The 18,907-nt window shown below is 49.3% G+C and overlaps 1 protein-coding gene across 2 annotated transcripts in view; it reads left to right on the forward strand.

Moving 5' to 3' along the window:
• Positions 1–18,907, forward strand: part of SHROOM3 (shroom family member 3) — a 187,765-nt gene that overhangs the window by 124,398 nt on the left and 44,460 nt on the right. For both annotated transcript variants that reach the window (XM_080831140.1, XM_080831141.1), the window contains exon 2: positions 5,791–5,919. The gene's annotated coding sequence lies outside the window, so the exon portion shown is untranslated. The remainder of the gene's footprint in view (positions 1–5,790; positions 5,920–18,907) is intronic.

An 18,907-nucleotide genomic window follows, 5' to 3' on the forward strand; every position in this document is an offset into this window, starting at 1 on the left:
GGCAAACGCACGCAGGTCTGCGACCTCCCGTTCCCGCGTCTGCAGGGCGGAAGTGCTACGGGGGCCTCCTGCCAGCCGCCAGCCGCCGAACCAGGATGGGAGCAGAAGGAAGAGGTGTTTAAGTGCAAGCCAGTGGTGTGCCTACGATGGTGGAAAGCACCAGCTAGGGTTTAGGCCTGAGAGAATAGAGAGTGAGCTTCCTCGATGGTAACTAATGATTGAAAAAGCAGAAAAAGACAAGTAAGGGAGGGCGAGTGACCCAGAAGGGTAGGTCTATATAGATAGATGTGCGTACACACAAGTACAGACCGGCAGGCCGGGGACAGGGGCCTTGAAAGAAAGGGCAGAGTCTCTTTCATAGGGTGACAACTATGCTCATCGCTGTGTCATCAGAAAACAGAGAACACCTGTGTTAGGCTGAGAACAGAGATCCGTACCCAACGGCGTCAGTTCTGAAAATGTTCTTCCAGACACCAGAGGAGCCGAGAATCCAGGCTTCCTTTCTCCCCCTCCGGGAGACCGAGGGCAGGTGCGTGGGAAGCCTGTGGCAATGACACTCAGACCTGCTAGCAGGAGATATGATAGTTAGGCCGGCTTCATGCGCGATGGACACGGAAGAGAATAAGAAAAAGAAACCCAGGAAACCGAGAACATGACTTTTCGTGAGGCGGATTCTGAAAATGAGTACACTCACGCATCCAGCCTAAATCCAAAGGAATTTCTCCAAAGGGCTGTGAGGACCAACTCAGACCCGTGTCAGTGCACTTCTGTCTGCTTAATCTCCGAAGGCATCCGGCCGCTTCAAACATAAGGCAGCAAACTGCACAGAGCTTTGCCAACTGTGTGTTTGTTGGAAGGCTCAGGCGCCGCGCCCCAACGCCGGTCCTCTCCACCCCACAAAAGGCCGCTGCTAATGCGATGGACCAAATAGGACCACAATGAACTTTCACAAAGAAGTTGGCTGACGGTCGCGTGGAGAAGAGAGACCCACCTTCCGCAAACCATGTGTGGTAGATACCTCTAAGAGTTGGCGGGCAGAGAGCTCCATTCTGGGTGCGTCCCACAACTACCCCTGTACCGTCTCCCGTGATCCGTTCAGCAAGTCTGTATCATGTGCCTCCTGTGAGCCACGCGCTGTGGTCGGCCTTAGGTGCGTGCTGGTGGAAAAACAAAGCGGAAAGCCAGCCAGCCGTTGGGTGGAAGGAACAGACCACGTACGAGCCGATGATTCCGTGCAGCCCTTAGTGCCGTGAAGGAAAGGACCAGCTGCCTGGGAGGAGACGATGGCAGTAGGTGAGGTGGTCTCTGGTGTTCGACTGGGACCAGAAGGCTAAGGAGGACCAGCCAAGTAAGAACTGGGAGGAAGACTGTTCCAGGCAGGGAACAGCGTGTGTGAAGGTGGAGAGTTCGGTGGGAGCTCGAGGCCGGCCAGTGCGGTCGGGGCAGCGTGGGAGGAGGGTGTGGGAGGGAGGACTGGAAGCCAAGTCACTCGGGCCTCGACAACCAAGTGGAAGGACTTGGATTTTGCCCGGAGTGCGGGGAGCAGCTGCACAGTTTTACTGGAGGATGGCACAAGCCATGGCTGCCGGGTAGGGGCCGGATTGAAGGGGGCAGGAGGGGCAGCGTCCAGTGAGGTAGCTGTTCCCTGTTGCGTGAAACATGCCAAAAAGGAAGGAACTGTTGGTTCTACAGATAAACCCAGCGTGTCCCTAATGTCGTAACGGTCCATGCTAGGGAGATACGGTTCTTGGCCACTCTACTGCAAGACGACGTAAAGCTGTTTAAACTCAATAGAAACCAGGAATCTAAAGGGATCTGGAGAGATTGTTTAAAAGGCCTGGCTCAGTTCCTGCCAGCTTCCACTCCGGCTTTCCCCGGCATTCCCCAGTTTTCATGCAGTTCAAGAGAGTCACAAGGAACAGAATAATCTGGAATTTTTCTTCTAATATTGGCTGAAAGTTCAGAAAGTACTGAATGATTCTATTAAAAGACCAAATGGTAAAGCAGCCAGTGTATATTCAAGAGTTATGAATATTGGGGTCGGTGGGGGGGTGGGGGGCGGATAGGACTGTACTCATCATGTACATCATCATGGGAAATAGAACGTAGGGGGTTGGCCTGGATTTCTTGTTTCTTAACTGGAGAAGAAAGATGACATTGGAATTGCGGATCCCAATTTTTTTAGCCCCTGCTAAACCTTCCGAGGTCTGCCCTGAGTCCTCTTTCATCACTCCATAATGTGCGATCTCAGCCTGGAGAAGAGCAGAAGCAGTATAAACACAGCCCCCCGCCCCCTGATTCTCGTTAGCTTTGCCAGCAAGTTGAGTGAACTACAAGGAGTCAGGAGGGAAGAAATGTGACAGATCTGTGGAATGTTTGGCAGTATTTCATCCGTTGAAAAAAATAATTATCAGGCACGTCTGTGGGCATCGAGCTGGTTCGCTTGCCTTTCTGAGCCTGCGTGGAAGAGAGACCAGCAGACGGGCGGTCGGAAGACAGTGTGCGTTGCACTTGGAAATGCACATCCGTAGCCAGCGACATCCCCAACTTGCATCCACAGGAAATGACGACCAAACTGAATCCTGCAGGACAAGGACAGATAAGCCAGGAGAATAGGGTTAGCTTTTGGGATCTTGGAAGTGCTCCCCATCAGGCTGGAGAGCTGTTTGGTTTCTGTTTGTATTTTTCACTTGAACTTGTTTCGTTGATTCCAAGGCTTCTGCAGTGTGTCTTCGGGTATTTTAAAGTAAAACAGTGTACCTTGGAGTATCTTTTAAGTAAAAATCAGCTCACTTGGTAGCATGTCTATTTAATGTTGCCACTGTCCCCATTCCCCACCCATTCTGACGGCATCTGGGTTAGTAATCCCAAGGCCTATAGAATTTGTGTGATGAACTCAGCATGTTTGAAGCTTTGAAACTGGAAGGAAGAAGAGAAGGTGGTTGTCAGTGATTTTTATCCCAAGCGAGTGTGAGTCCAAGTGTGGTATGAGCCAAGATACACAACTTTTCTGTCTCGGATTGTTCATCTGGGCTAAAAAATCTAGAGACGTTACGAGAATAACTCCTGCTGTATGGGAAGGCATACATATTGTTTTACAGGAAAGACTTGGAATCCGTTCAAGCCGAGTGATACCACAGTAGCCCCCATGGGGCTCCGCTTCCTGATGAGATCAGAGCACGTTCTAGGTTGTGTCCCTGCCAGTCTGTCGTGAGGCAGGGAGCACGGTACCCTCAGGTGCGGGGGGACAGTGGGCATTCCAGAGCCAGCCGGGTTCCCCGTGCGATGAGAGAATCGGGGGGGGAGAGGAAAGGGTGAAGGGAGGATTCCAAGGTGACGGGCTCCCCAGCACTCATTCCAGGACTGTTTTAGGCCTCCCCCCACTACAGAATTTTTTCATTAGGACATATGATGTTTTAAACGTTATTTGTTGTCCAGATTTTTCCAGAAGGCAGAAAAGCTGTGTTCTAGGTGCTGGTGGTTCTTCTGCACTCTCTCTAGCCTCTTTTCTCGTTTGTCCTAGTGTGTATGAGATGTGCAGATGGCCCACTTGGGTGTGAGTCCGTCGGGGGTGGAGGAGGGGAAGATTAGCAGGGAGGCGGGGCTCTGATTCAGCCCTGGGCTTGCAGTCAGCGACAAGCCACATGGGTTCCACGAACCCTCACACCCAGCTGCTAACCTCACCTGGTCCCCTGGAGGTGGCAGGTGACAGGACCACCGGTGGCCACGGAGAGCAGTGCTGGTCTCTGCTTTCCTAGGGTTGTGAAAAATCACAAATTAAAAATCCTTAAAAAGAGGAAGTCTTTTTAAATAATCTAAGGAAAGTTTCTCTTTTTAAGATAACCTCCTGTTCTGTGTGCTTCCGTTCACCCCCCACCTCCTCTGGGACGGTACTCCTGGACCTCCCATCCCTTGGTGCCTCCCAGGAGCGGGGGAGGGGGGGGCAAGGAAAGAGCCAAGGGCTTAGCTATGGTGCGGCAAGGGCGGAGCCAGCCTCTGTGGTCTGGGCCCAAAATGAGGAAGTTATTAAATGCCACAAAGGTTTTACGAAAGCTCAGGCTTGGTCTTTGTTTCCCCGTCGCAGACATTGGGAGCCAGAGGAGAGCTGGAAAGGAGAGCTTGCTCTCGGAATGGATTACACCGATGCGTGCTGCTCACGTTCGTGTCGTCTTTACAGTCACACAGCTGCTGGTCAGACACCTGCGAACCTCCTTCCCACCCCCCGGTTAAGCTAGAGGGTTTGGGGCCACGGAGGGTTGTGTGAGTAATCCTCGCTGGGGGCCACTTGATGGATTCTGCAAAACGCTTCGACCGTCAACTCTCTGACCAGAGCTCTTCTTTTTAGTGTTTTAAGATTTTATTTATTTATTTGACACACAGAGAGAGAGAGAGAGTGCCCAAGCAGGGAAGCACAGAGGCAGGGGGAGAGGTGGAGAGGAGAAGCAGGCTCCCGCTGAGCAGGGACCCCAACACAGGGCTCGATCCCAGGATCCTGGGATCATTACCTGAGCCGAAGGCAGACCCTCCAACAACTGAGCCACCCAGGCACCCCTGGCCAGAGCTCTTCCTGCTCTTATTTCCAGCACAGATCAGGTCTCTTTAGTTGTGTCTATTTTGGTGTAACGTCTTAGCTAAAAGCAGCTCTGAAGTGGACGTACCGCTGTAAATGATGGTGAGAATAATCAGGCGTGTCCCCCGTGGAGGCAGGATGCTGGGCAGTTAACGACTCCTCTAGAACCCTTTGAGCAGCTCTGCAGGACAGGCATGCTGCTACTGGCTACTTTGCTGAGCGCCGAAGATGTGCCGGGCTCTGTTCTCTGGGCTTCAGCAGAATTAGTTTAAGCTTCTCAATAGCTCCGTGGAAGTGTGGGTGTTTTTGTGCACCCATTTGAGAGCTGAGAGAACCGGGGCACAGAGGGGACGGTGTCTTAGGGCTGGTCAGCAGGAAGAGGCCAGCTCGGAGAGGCTCCTAACCTCCTAACCGTCTTATCCTTATGTTATAACGCAGAGCCCGAGGCTCAAAGGGCAGTTTGCCCTGCGTCTTTCAGTTCCCAAGTGACAGCAGCTCAGACTTCGGGGGCTGAGACGCTCCGAAGGAGGAGAAATGCCCCTGCTGTCCCGGCAGAACACAGTGGCCACGCAGGGCTTAAAACCACCTCTGACTGCCGGGGAGCGCGGAGCGGAGGCGTTAAGGGAATGGTGTTCTGGACGGGGCAGGGGGGATGGATTTTAATGGACACAGAAAGGGCTCGCCTCTAGCACACTGGCGTCAGGACAATCCAAAATAGCTCAGGCTCAAGAGTTGGCACGTTCCTCTGTGCGGCTGAGCAGCGGGGGCTGCTCACTTGGGGGTGTCACGGTCCTTGTAATGAAATTGAGACGGGAGGCGGCAGGGCCCGGGTTCCAGGGGACCACCTTGTCTGGCCGCGTGCTTCAAGGCGCCCAGTTTCTCAACTCTTTACCGATGGGTAGAGGCTGGATGACGGGGGAGTCACCGTCATTGCAGTGTCTCTTTCTTCTCCTCCGTGGTCGGAAAACCTGGTCTTCGGAGACGGGGAAGGACTCCCTGTTGCTTCACAGGGATGTCGTGCGGGAAGGATGAAGACCCGCGGAGCGGATTCACCTTCCTCGGGGCGGAGAGCTCAGTGGGGGCTGCTGAGAACGGCCGCCTCGCTCGGCCGTTCTGCTCTGACTCCGTGTTCACGTGCGTGCGTTGTTCCTAATGCTTTGTCTGTGCCCCTGCCCTTGAACACCGTCGCGCTCAGCTTCTCGTTTTCCTCTTTTTGCCAGAGATGCACATGCAGCCCCGGGCCCCGCGGGCGCCGGCACGTCTGACCGCAGCCCGGAGCCCCCCGCCTCCCGCCCCCAGCACAGGAAAGCCGCGTGGTCCGCAGAGGCTAAGTGGCGGCCGAAGCACAGGTAAGAGGCTCGGAGGCCTGTGTCGGGGGGTTCAGAAGAAGGGACTCGACTGCTGGAAAAGGGAACTGGGGGTCAAGGCTGGGAGTCAAGAGACAGGCTAGAGCGCGAGGGCGGGAGGGGCTGAACGGGGAGGTCCCGGAGAAGCTCAGAGGAGATTCGTGGTAATTTTCAAACTCGGTTCTGAAGAAATCTTAAGGTTCCTGGGAGGTGAGGTGGGGCTCCCACAAATCGTTTGACTCATCTCTTTTTAAAGACACATCAACCACCGCTTTTAAAACTAGAATCAAAAATACTCAAAGCAACGTACCAACCAACGTCTTAAATGTTCTGGAAAGGACCAGTGTGTTACACTGTAGAGTGAGACTCACTCATCTCCGAACTGATAGTCATGAAAATGAATGGAGGAACGTCCTAGGATGATAAAGTCGCCTGTAGAAGTTCGCAGCCTCGTCCCTGCGCCACCCCCCCACCCCCCGCCCCATGCTCGGTGGCACGCCTGACCTTGGTCTTTCTCATCGGTTCCCACGCTGGTCCTGTGGCATCGGCACCAGTATTCAGCGAGGAGGCGGTGGGCTCAGGTTCACTTTGAGCTCACAGACGCCGCGTCTCTTGCCTCGATGGTCAGCGTGAGGACCTACTTCCTAGTAAAACCCTAGGAATTCAGTGAGCTGGGATGCGCCAAGCGCTAAGCACAGAGCCCGCCGGGAGGGAGCGAGGACGGAGTGTCAGGGGAGGTGAATGTCAGGGGCACGACGGGGATGGTGTGGCTTCCGTGCTGTCCGTTCCCACGTGCGTCTGTGCCAGCATGAGGGCAGGAGAACACAGAGTGCTGGGGGGGTCCGTGGAAGCAGATGTCGTGATGCGTCCGTCGTGATGCTGCCTCTTCGTGTGTAAGCGCGCGTGTTACCCTCGCTCCCTGTTTCCAGTCTGTAAGACGAGTTTAGTAACTAATCCCAGGGTGGCTGAAAGCATGGGAAATCCGAACACACAGAAAGCAGGCGGGGCAGGGCCTGGCACGCCTTAAATGCTCAGCAAGTGCTGCTTGTCGTTGTTCTCGATCATCCGGATTTCAGTTTGTGGCTCTTCCTTGCAGACCCCGTGACTCACGTGATAAAGACGTGGACTTTGTAAATTTGGATTTAGACAATTATCCCTGTTTACGGCGTCTCCATTTAAGTTCTCTGTAAGATTTCATTCAAAAAAGAGACTCCAGGGGCGCCTGGGTGGCTCAGTGGGTTAAGCCTCTGCCTTTGGCTCAGGTCATGATCTCAGGGTCGTGGGATCGAGCCCCGAGTCAGGCTCTCTGCTCAGCGGGGAGCCTGCTTCCCTTCCTCTCTCTCTGCCTGCCTCTCTGCCTACTTGTGATCTCTGTCAAATAAATAAAATCTTTAAAAAAAGAAGCAAGAGAAGAATGTGTTTTGGTCAAAAACCACAAGAGAGATAATTGATTTATAAAAAAAAAAAAGAGAGAGAGAGAGAGACTCCAAAGAAGTTTGAATATACTGACCGAGGACAGGTCCGGTAGGCAGAGGGCACTGGCTACAAGGCAGCCGGCTGGCAAAGGCTGTTCTGGGCCAGCCCGAAGCAGCAGAGCCCCGAGCACTGTGCCCTCCCGCCTCCTTGGGTCGTCACAGAGTAGAGAAGCAGAACCTTCTGTTTAGCAAGACTGTGCCGGGCTGCGTAGGCTGGCTGGGCCTCGTCGCCAACGTACTCAAGGCCAGAGAGTTGTGCTGAAGAAGTTACTGCAATTGCCCCCTTGGAGGGTGGGGGTGGGTGGAGAATGATTAGGATTGAACCAAGCAAGTGGTGACGGGACAAGAAAGCAGATAAGATGTGAGATGAACTTGGGAGGCAGATTGACAGCAGATGAGGGTAGGAGAAGGGAGGAGGAAGATGAACGGGTGTGACCTCCGAGTTGCTGCCGGTGGGGCCCTTGGGGGTAACCGTGGGACCGTGACCCTGGGTGATGCAGGCAGGAAGAGCAGAGCTGGAAGGAACGCCTGCTTGAGCACGGCCATCTCCAGACCTGAGTTTGAACTTGGAACAGTGAAAAGATTTTACACAGCGGTCTTTAACAGTTGGATAAAACAGATGAACCTAACTGCATATCCAGATGGTGTCCTAGCCACAGAGACTATGTCTAAAACAAGCCGGGGTTGCCCTCACCAGCGTGGTCAGGGCTGGCCGGCGGTGCTCTGTCCGTGTAAAGGGAGACTGGAAGGGAGTAGATCGGCAAGCAACTTCCTTTTAAAAACGTCATGACCTCTGTGTTGCATACAGTGTGTTCCCAGTCATGTCCCTCTAACTCCATAAACTCCGAGAAGTTTAGGTGTGTGTCTTCACTCCGCAACAATGTTCATTGTACGCGCCTGCAGTGGTGGGCTGCTTTCCTAGAGGGAGAGACGTCTGCTCTCTAAGCGTCACTGATGTAGGACTGAACTTAGAAATTGGGGCGGTTCTCATCGAGTTATACTCCAGTCTTAAATCCTGCCCATTTTGGTTTTTACTTTTTATTCTGAAATAATTGTAGACTCATAAGAAAGTTGCAAAAATAGTACAGAGATTTCTGCTACACCCATCCCCCAGCTCTCCCTAAAGTTAACAACTCTTACAACCATAGTCCAAAGAGCAGAACCAGGCAGAACATTGGCATTGGTGAAGTGCTGTTGACTACAGACGCTAAGACTTATAAACTGTAGACTTTATTTGGATTTTATCATTTTTTTTCTTCTACGAATGTCCCTTTTTTGTTCCAGGATTCCACGCCGTCTTTGTCATGTTTCCTGTTTCCTGTCATCTGTGATATTGGATATTTGCTCAGCCTTTCCTGGTCTTTTCTGGCCTTGACACATTGGAAGAGTATGGGCCAGTATTTCGTAGAATACCTTCTGTTTGGGTTTGTTTGATGTTGTCTCCTGGTTAGACTGAAGTTCTCCATTTTTGCCAAGTTTACCGCAGAAGTGATGTGTCCTTCTGAGCATGTCCTGTTAGGGATTATGCGATGTCAGGATGTCTTACTCCTGGCAGACCTCACCACAACCAAGTAATCAAGGTTGACGTCACCAGGAGTTATATATGGTTATATTCCCTGCAACATTTATTTCCTTCATTCCTTCTACATTTATTAATCGGAATTTTTCTGTTACCCCACTTATTTTAACTGTTTATATCAGTAAGGACTCCTTCATATTTATTTTATTCTGTGGGTTGTAATTCAAAGAGACTGTTAGTTGATCACTTACTTTATTCTGATTTTGGTCGTTGGCAGCTCCTTCAGGCTGGCTCTGGTCTAAATCTCGTGCTGAATTCTGGAAAGGCGTAAGGCGCTGACATCCTGGGTTTCCCCTTAGAGCAGAGGTGATGTGCCCACCAGCTGCTTAGGAGTCTTCCAAGTGTTGAGGTAGGAGATTAGTAGTGAGCGTTGAGCAAATCTAATTTGTGTCAGGTCATAGATTTTAGAATTGAAAACTGCCCCGTCATGAGCCAATGGGTCAGAGTGACAGAGAGTTCCTTTTTTGCGGAGAAAATAGCCAGGAAGGATTTTCTCATTTTTGTATAAGAAAAATGAAAGAGTAAAAGCAAGAAACTCCATCCCCCTAAGTGTAGTTTCTTGGTCCAGCCAAGGACCCAGGTTGACAAAGAGAAACTCTTGGTGGCCCAGGGCTTAATGTCCTCACAGATCCAATCCCAACCTTCCCTTCCCGCGTAGACCCCTGAATGTGCTGACCCAACCTGTCAGCGGGAATCCTGCCATCTCACTTACCCTAACAGGAACGTCCCCATGACATCTGTCCCGCCCAGGCCAGGGAACCTCAGAGCGCTGGTAAAGGAAACAAAACGTTCCAACCTAAAACTCAGAATTTCCTGAGCTAGTGCTTTCCCCCAGAAACTTCCAGCTCTTCCCCCACCAATCGCTACCGTTATGACAACCGTCTCATCTGCTTGTTAAGCGTTTGCCACATGGTGGTCTGGGCTCTGGAAAATGAATCAAGGCAAAGCCATGATAGGAGCTCGGGGTTTGACCCCTAATTCATTCTCTGTTGAGCAGTGAGGCTGGTTCACTGGGCTCGCTGCCCTGCCCTTGGCTCTGAGGTTTGTCCCAGGGCCACCGACTTAGCCTTCACAGGACAGCGTTGCCTTGCGAGGTCTAGTGATAATTTGGACCTGGCCGCAGTGGCCTCCCAGACCGTGGGAAGCCTAAAGCGGTTGACACACACTTTTGCAGACGGTGGCATTTTTGCCTGCGGAGGAGGGCGCGGGTTTGGCAGGGGTCATTCAAGGAAACTTGCCGAGTCCCGCTCGAGGCGTTGCGTCAGCGGATGGTTCCCTTGCTGCTCCGCTCCTCCTGCCCACGAAGCGGGCTCCCAGCGTTTCTCGGCTGCGCGCTCTTGTCTGAGACGCTGTCTTCTCGGGAGACTCTCCGGGGGGCACCTTCCCTTCTTCCCTCGGACTGGGCGGGAATTGAATCTTAATTGGCCGGTTTGCAGAGGTGACTGGGAATGAAGGACCCGGCCAGTGGCTCGCTTAGTGAGCTCGGGGCGGCTCCGGCTGTGACAGGAGGCGCAGGGGATCGCTGGGACAGGGAGAGAGCAGTAGTGGGGCGGAATGGCCTTTTATCCCACCCCTGAATACGACATGCGGTTGGCCAGAGGGCTGTTAGCTAGGATGCTTCTGCTCGCCCCCAGGTAAGTCCCTGCTATGTGGAGGTGAGCTCTAGCACTTTCTTTGCAGGACCCTGGACGGCGAAGCTTTCACAGGTGTCTTCAATGTTGTATCTCTTTATAAAGAAAAATGACCGCGTGTTTAGTTTAAGCCTGGTTTTCTAAATTGTCCTTGGAAATTCTCATTGTTTGAGCCCTCGTGTAATTCAGTGCCGTCAATATTTCTGCCTGGGAATTTTCAATCATTCTCTGTCGTGGGTGTACAGTCACCGTATTTCTGATGATGAGGGTGTTTGGACTGGCTTTTATCTCATTCAGATTAGCAATCACTTTGTGTCGTGCGCTTGATGGTTCTGCCTCTCCACTCCCCCGGGGAATTCCACGGTAACTATTTCTGTGTCTCATTAAGGAGCGATCATCTGTGCACTAACAGCCAAGTGCTTCTCTATTCTCATGGCCAACATTGGTTCGAAGAGGAGGAACCTGTGACTATATTCTCAATGTTAAAGACAAGGTGTCGTCTTCTCATTGAACTTTGAATTTACATGGCCTGAGATGGCCACTGTACATCGTGTAACTGCATCAGAGTTGCAGGTGTAAATACCTGATGATCTTTTCCCTAGTCACAGTAATTTGAGTCAGCTTTTTTTTTTTTTTTAAGATTTTATTTATTTGAGAGAGAGAGAGAAATAACAAGCAGGGGGAGGAGTGGAGGGAGAGGAAGAAGCAGGGTCCGCACTGAGCAGGGAGCCGGATGCAGGGCTCGATCCCAGGACCCTGGGACCATGACCTGAGCTGAAGGCAGAGGCTTAACCCACTGAGCCGCCCAGGCGCCCCTGAATCGGCTTTTATTCTTACGCAGTCTTGACTCAAGGATTTTGTTTGGAGCTGGGCTTCAGGCCCGTGCTTGCTTCCCAGGACACCATCACTTAAAAGAACACGTAGCGTAGGGAAAAGAGGACGTGGCCGTCCGTCACCGCAGTGTTCTGGATCTCAAGGTGAATTGAATCTTTATTGCTACAGGAGTTCTTCTTGCCTTTCCACCATGTAAAAGGTGAAAAAGAAAGTAGGGACTGCTTATATTATCGAACACAGAGAGAGCTCACTGGGCTGGTTTTTCGAGTTTTATTTGGCATTCTTTCATGGAAAGTGAATAGGAGAGAAGCATTCTTCCGCGTTGTTTTATCTTCTCTCCCCCCAACCCGGGTCAGGCTATGTGAGTGGCGGTGGTGGTCAAACTCCCCTTGTAAAATTTACCATGAAAATCCTGGGACGGTGGCTCTGAGGGACTGCAGCCTTGTATTCCTGAAGTTTTCAGCCTCCCTTCTTTTCCCTCGGGTTTCTGTAATATTGAAAAGCTTTCTTTTAGTGAACCCTCCATTTCTGGTATGATTCTGAAATGTGGATTCTTCCTTTGGCCACCGTTGAAGGTATTTTCCTAAAATGAATTCTTTCTGTCCTTCCCTTTGTTTTCGTGTTGCCTTTAATTGCTTATTTGTGGCCTCTTTCTTGAAATGACAAGAACGTGAATTAGAGAAGAGGAAAACAATGCAACACATCATGCTCGTCCCTGGAGAGAATTCCGTTTCTTTAGTGTTCACGGTTCAGGGGTCATCTCTTTGTTTGTGTTTAATGGAAGGGTGTTTGGAAAAAGGTAACTTCCAAAAGGTGAGGCTTTTGCTTCACAAAAATCAAAAAACAAAAAACCTTTACTTGTTTTGGCAAATGAAACGCAATTTATACTTTGGGGAGGGGGACACCTGGGTGGCTCAGTTGGTTAAGCGTCTGCCTTCGGCTCGGGTCATGATCCCTGGGTCTTGGGATCGAGCCCCACATCGGGCTCCCTGCTCAGCGGGGAGCCTGCTTCTCCCTCTGCCTGCCGCTCCCCCTGCTTGTGCGCATGTTCTCTATCAAATAAATAAATAAAATCTTTAAAAATATATATATACTTTGGCATTGTATAAAAATTAACTAGCTTAATTTTGAAATATCTTAGCTGGTATTTGGACTCCTTTAAAGTCTCAGAGGACAATCTTGTGTGGGTTTATATACAAAGGAAGAGGAGGAGTCTTTCCAGCCACAGTGGTAGGATACCTTCCCTTCCTGCCCCTCTGCCCTGCAGCCCCCCTGGGTAGAGGAAATGAGCCACACACACCTTTTATTGTGCCCTGCTGGACAGCTTCTCATTTATCCAGCAGGAACCCTCTTCTCTGGCAGAGCCCCCAGGCAGCTTCTCCTTAAAGCGGGCCGGGCCGTAATTCTGGGGCACACACAATATTCCCAGTTCTCTGCAACTATCTGACGCTCTCTGAGACCCGTGAGTGTGTTTGTGGGTGTCTGTGTGCAGAAGATGAAAACAAACCAGCACGGAAGTGATTTATCTGAGCTCTAGCAACCTATGGTCTATGGCACAGAGAGGAAAGAGAAGAAAATTCTAAAATCATAGTATCTGCTCTCTGAAGAAGTTGGTAAAAGCTAGTCCCTCTTTCCTTCCCCCAAGAAAATGTCTGGTTGCAAATGGAGATTTGAAAAGAATAGATTATTGGTAATTGGAACTTATTCTATTGTAATTGAATTTGGAAGGTCAGTGGAGGACAAAATGAGGGCTCTCACAGATGAGAGCTGTTACAGCGTTTGCATCGACTTCTGCCATGGCTTCTTTGCAAACGTTCAGGTGTGGGAAGGACAGTTGACTGTTCTGATTCCCCAGAGAGAGAGGAGGAGGGCAGAAAGAGAGGGCGGCTGAGCAAAAGACATTTCAACACCATCACCCATTGGTGACTAAGTGAAAATCGCCCACCCCCACTGCTAGTCCCTCTCCTTTACGGTAATAGTTTTCTTTGCTTATTGATAAAATTTCGATCTTTTCAAAAACATGTCAGAATTGAGAGTCGGGGAGGAGATAAACCAGCAATGAAAGGCTGTTGGGACAGGGGTGAGGAACGGGGTAATGCTTTACCCCGTTGATGAAAAAGATGAAAAATCTTTTCTAGTAAAATGCTTTGGCATTGTATAAAAATTGCTTTTTACTAGAAAAGATTTTTCATCTTTTATGCAAATTTTAGATTTTAGAGGCTTCTGTGGGTCACTTAGCACTCTTCACTCTGGCTTGCGCGTGATTCTGTTGTCACGGCCGAAAGTTCCCCAGGGTGTATTATCAGGATGTGACATTTAAAAAGAACTTCTCTTTCCAGAAAGGACTGTGTTGCTATGGGGTTATATTACCTAATGCATACCTTTCTACCCACTGAACCACTTGTTTAAGATACAAATGTCAGTGAGGCAATTATAAAAGCCTTAGAAAATTTTGCTTGAATTTTTCTGTGAATCTGAAAAGTCTGAAATACAGCCTTGAAGAAGCTAGCAATGCTTTAAGGGGGGGTAAAGGCTTTCTCAAAAACAATGTCTTTGCCAACAGTGTGTGAATGCACAATTACCACCTTTATTTTTTCTTCTTTTTTTGTATTTTGGAAGATAGGGTTTTTTAACTCTTTAAAGATTTTGACAGCTTTCCTGTGTCCTGTGAGCATGTAGAAAACAGAGCTCACTATACCTTAATTTTTTTTTAAAGATTTTATTTATTTATTTGACAGACAGAGATCACAAGTAGGCAGAGAGGCAGGCAGAGAGAGGGGGAAACAGGCTCCCCGCTGAGCAGAGAGCCCGATTCGGGGCTCGATCCCAGGACCCTGAGACCATGACCCAAGCTGAAGGCAGAGGCTTTAACCCACTGAGCTATCCAGACACCCCAGTATACCCTAATTTTTATTGCAGACAGAGTGCCTTCTGGATCTATGGAATGAAACAATGTTATCAGTACAGCTCAGTGTGCTTGGCTTGGTCATTGTTTTCAGTGGCTAAATATTTCTGTCATCAGTATTTGGGGCCTCTCATTGTCCTGTAAACAGGAAATGCCTACAAGGGCCTCGTTCTGTCATCTGTTCTACCACATTACAGACATAATCTACCCCCCACTCCCCACCCCCCACCAAATTACTTATACATGACATTTGGTTGTTCATAGTGAGTTTGCTTCCTCTTTAAAGTTATGTGAAAGGGGCAATTTAGCATTAACTAGCAAAACTGCAAGTGCCTGTTTTGAGCCAACAGTTCTACTGGGAATTTCTGCCGTGCTGTGTCAGCATGGATAGAAAACAGTGTACAGCCTGGGTTACTCACTGAAGCATGGTTTGTAACAGCAGAAGACTGACAATCAAAAAGTATCTACAGCAAGGGTGTGATTAAATAAATATGAAGCAGCTTAAAAGGAAAATACGGGACAGAGACACGAGGTCCTGAAGAGAAATGGGGGGTGCAGGCTGGGAAGCATGGAGTAGGACTTCTCAATGGCTTTGATCTTTTTTTTTTAATTATGTGAATTAATTACCTATTCAAAAGAACACCTGAAATCAATATGGGGAAAATATTAAGATTTGATTAATTTTGGTGATGAGTACATGGGTGTTCTTTATATTAATTTGAATATATTTATGTATGTTTGAAGTACTTTGTGATTTTTAAAATAGATGAGGAAAAATAGGGGGGAAATAGCAGTGACACGCAAAAAGAACCTTCAGGAACCTGTTTTACCCTGGTCCAAGCACATGGTGCTCAGTGAGTATATCAGGAAGACCCTTGACCCACATCCATGACCCGTTAATTCAGATAGACCTAATTTGCAGAATATATTGATATATTGGGGGTTGGGGGGATGGTTAAGACCAGAACCTTAGGTTGGACTGGGTCATCTATCACAGCATGTCGTGCCCTGAACAGAGGGTGGTTGGGGGGTAGGGAGGTTAGTGAGTAGATTGGAAACGGGATGTTTTACTTGGTAGAGCTGGTGGTCTACTTTGTATTTTTACATAGTCAGCCCGTGTCCGGTTGAGAGCCGGCGCGGTTTGAGAAGGTTGGTGTGCCCAGAAGAGTCAGCACAAAGTGTCCGTCGTAGCAGCTCGTCACGGCGCAGCATTGACAAAAAAGTGAACTCTAGCTCTTAGAATTTTTTATGTTCCAAGCGAAGGCTGTCCCCTTCTCCATTTATCCAAAGCATACGAATCCCTCAAGATCGTTGGAAGCCCCGTGCTACCTCCAGGCCTTCTGGCCGACTTTAGATCCTAATCTTTTCTTTTTTTTTAAGATTTTTATTTATTTATTTGACAGACAAGAGATCACAAGTAGGCAGAGAGGCAGGCAGAGAGAGAGGAGGAAGCAGGCTCCCTGCTGAGCAGAGAGCCCGATGCGGGGCTCGATCCCAGGACCCTGGGATCATGACCTGAGCCGAAGGCAGAGGCTTAGCCCACTGAGCCACCCAGGGGCCCCTCAGATCCTGTTCTTGATGGTGGGCAGCGCGGGAGCTGCTCATAGCCCAGATCCCGCCAGAGCCCGCGTGGCCCCGGATGAATGACCCGATGACTTCTCCTGCCGTCTGCGTTTCACTCTCACGGCTCCGGTCACGCTCTCTGTGCTGCTTGAAAACCGCAGATTCATTCCCACCCCAGGGCCTTTGTGTTTCCTTGCTCCGTCCGTCCGTCCCTGCTAAACACTCTGCCCCAGCTGTGGCATGGTTGACGCTCCTCATTTAGGGCTCAGTTCCTATGTCGCTCTCAGAGAGGCTGTCCCTGACCCAGGAGCGGACACCCTCAATGACACGCTCACATTTCTCAGCTTTATTTCCTTCAGGACCCGTAGAACTGCAGGAAACGTCCTGTGTATTTGCTTAACTGTCTGTCTCTACTCTATTTCTGCTGCTCGCTGCTTAGACGATAGAGCACGGGCCTGGGGGCAGAGGCGTGAGTTTCATATCAACTCTGCCCCCCACTACCCTTGAGACTGTGGACAAGTTGCTTAGTTTTTCTTACTTACTTCATTCTCTCATTAATTGTCCTGTCGCATAAAGCGAGTACAAAGAGTAAGTCAGAAAACATCACCAAGTGCCTGCAGGCACTCAAATATTTCTTGAATCCATGAATAATGACTCTAATGGTTTTTCTTGCATGTAAGACTCCCCAGCAAGATTATAAACTCCTCGTGGCCATCTGTGACCTCTCGGAACTCCGGCTAGAGTTCGTCGAGGTAGAAGGCACACAGCAAGTGACCAGTGACTAGAGCTTGCGTGGCCTGCACTTGCTCGTAGACTTTTCAGAAATAAGCTCGGCATTCCTGAGTCAGTGTCAGGGCACAGTCATCTGAGAAGGACATCATGTCACTTGCTAGTTCCAGTTCCATCAGCCTGCCCAGCCCACGCAGTCGCGCTTCCTTGTTTGCGGTCAGGAATGCAACAGAAGGGCATTGTTCGAGTTACGCCCACATGCAAAACTCGGTTTGCTCAGATTTTAAAATTAAATCGTCTTCTCTTTTTGATATGCTCATGATGTAATGCCCTTTAGGAAAGTATGTCCTTATCTTCTTACAGATCAAAGTGATCCCAAAATATGAAAGCATGCTGTGCTCTTTAGGAATGTTTACTAAATTATTGGCATCATTGAAAAAGTTGGCCAACAGCTGTCTGACTTTTTTGGTTATCTCAAGATACATTGTGATGTATTTTTAAAACAAGAGGCTGTTTTTGAAATACCGTGCTTTTTAATAGGTAATACTTGGGCATGGTACACAATTCAAAAGTTACAGAAGGAAGTACAGCGAAAAATAAGTTTTCCTCCACAGAGGCACTCACTGTTTCTAGTTTCTCAAGCATCACTCCAGAATATTCTTTACACTAATAAACACATGAGGGTCACGTGTATTTTCTCCTTCCCTGCCGCAGCGTACTGTACTCACGGCGCCACGCCTCCCCGTCATCATCTAGCCATTTATTTTGGAGATCGTCCCATGCCCGTAGGTACAGAGCTACTCCATTCTTTTAATGGCCACAAAAGTGTTCTCTTCTATGGTTGTACTACAAGTGATTTAGTAATCTGCTACTGACGAGCATTTAGCTTGTTTTTCCATCTTTTGATAGATATGTTATTTGAAAATTTTTCCTAGATGTTGCCAAACTGTTTTCTTCAGGTTGCACTGATGCATGTTCTGCCCAGCAAGGTGCGAGAGCTGGTGCGCTAGACTCTGCTCGTCTTTCTCGTTGTTCTTTTCCCTCATTTCCTCACTTAACTGTCCATGTGCAAGAATCTTATAAAGACAAGACTCATCTCTGAAGCCTTCTCCCAACATATGTTTTTGATTTTCTTTTCGGACCTTTTGATTGTTTCAAGATATCTCTGTTCTTAATATTTTAGTCTGTTGAGAAGATCCGACACCGCCCCCCCACCCCCGCCCCAGGGCAGGTTCTCTACAACTCTGGAGTTCTCGAGAACTCTCCAAGTTCTAGAGAAAGAAGCTCCCCAAGTTGGGTTTCCTGTTTTGGCATTTCAAGTCTTGGACACTTATTTTATCTTTACTGTAGGAATTATTTCTTTGTGACTTATTATTTACTGTAGGAATGACTTCATTTGGTCTGCCTACCTGGATGTCAGCTCCTTAAGGGCAAGACCCTGTCTTAGTCATTAATTCTTGGAAATCTCTCTCATCGGGTTTGAACTCTTCTAGTCCTCACTGTTGTGCTCCTTGAGCCCCGACCCGCCACACCAGCCCCCTCACTTTTCTCTCCTTTGACACCATCATGAGATAGAGGACATTGGGTCTGAAGTCTCTCCGGTCTTCCTCCCGCCCCGCTCCCTTTCATATATAGGAGTGTCAGCATCTTACCTCCTCCTGTCTTACTTCAGTGGCTCTGGCTCTACTCCCACATACATAAGGTTCTGCTCCCCACATCGCTCTGGACTGCCATCCCTTCCTGCTTCCTTATGAGTCTTGAGGACTGTCATCCTCTTTGTCCTGTGTCCTGGAGCTCCCGGTCTCACATATACTTGCTCCTACTTCTCCTTGTTTAAAACAAAACAGCAGGAACAAAAACTTTCCTTCCCTGATCTCTAGACTTTCAGCCACCACCCTCTTTCTCTCTTTAGAGCCAAGTGTTTATAAGAATTATCAGCCCTCGCTCTTTGTTTTCTCTCCTTCGTCCCCTCTTACTGCCGGTCGGGCGTCTGCCCCCTGCATTTCCCCAGCAAAGACTTACTCGTGTCAAATCCACTGCATGTGCATCTGCCCTCATCCAACTGCCTTCTCCAGAACAGCTGGAACGGTTGACAATTCCTCCTTCTTATTGTCTCCACGAGGAACCTGTGAAATTCCTGAACTCTCCTAGTTTTTCTCCCAACTTTTCTGGAAGCTTTTTCTTGGGCTTCTCTCTTGGCTTCCTCTCCCCTAAACCGTAGTGGTTCTCAAAGCTCCATCCTTTAACCACTCCTTTGTCTCCCTATGCATTCTCC

Source organism: Martes martes (genome assembly GCF_963455335.1).
Source record: "Martes martes genome assembly, chromosome: 2".
Classification (NCBI taxonomy): Eukaryota; Metazoa; Chordata; class Mammalia; order Carnivora; family Mustelidae; genus Martes; species Martes martes.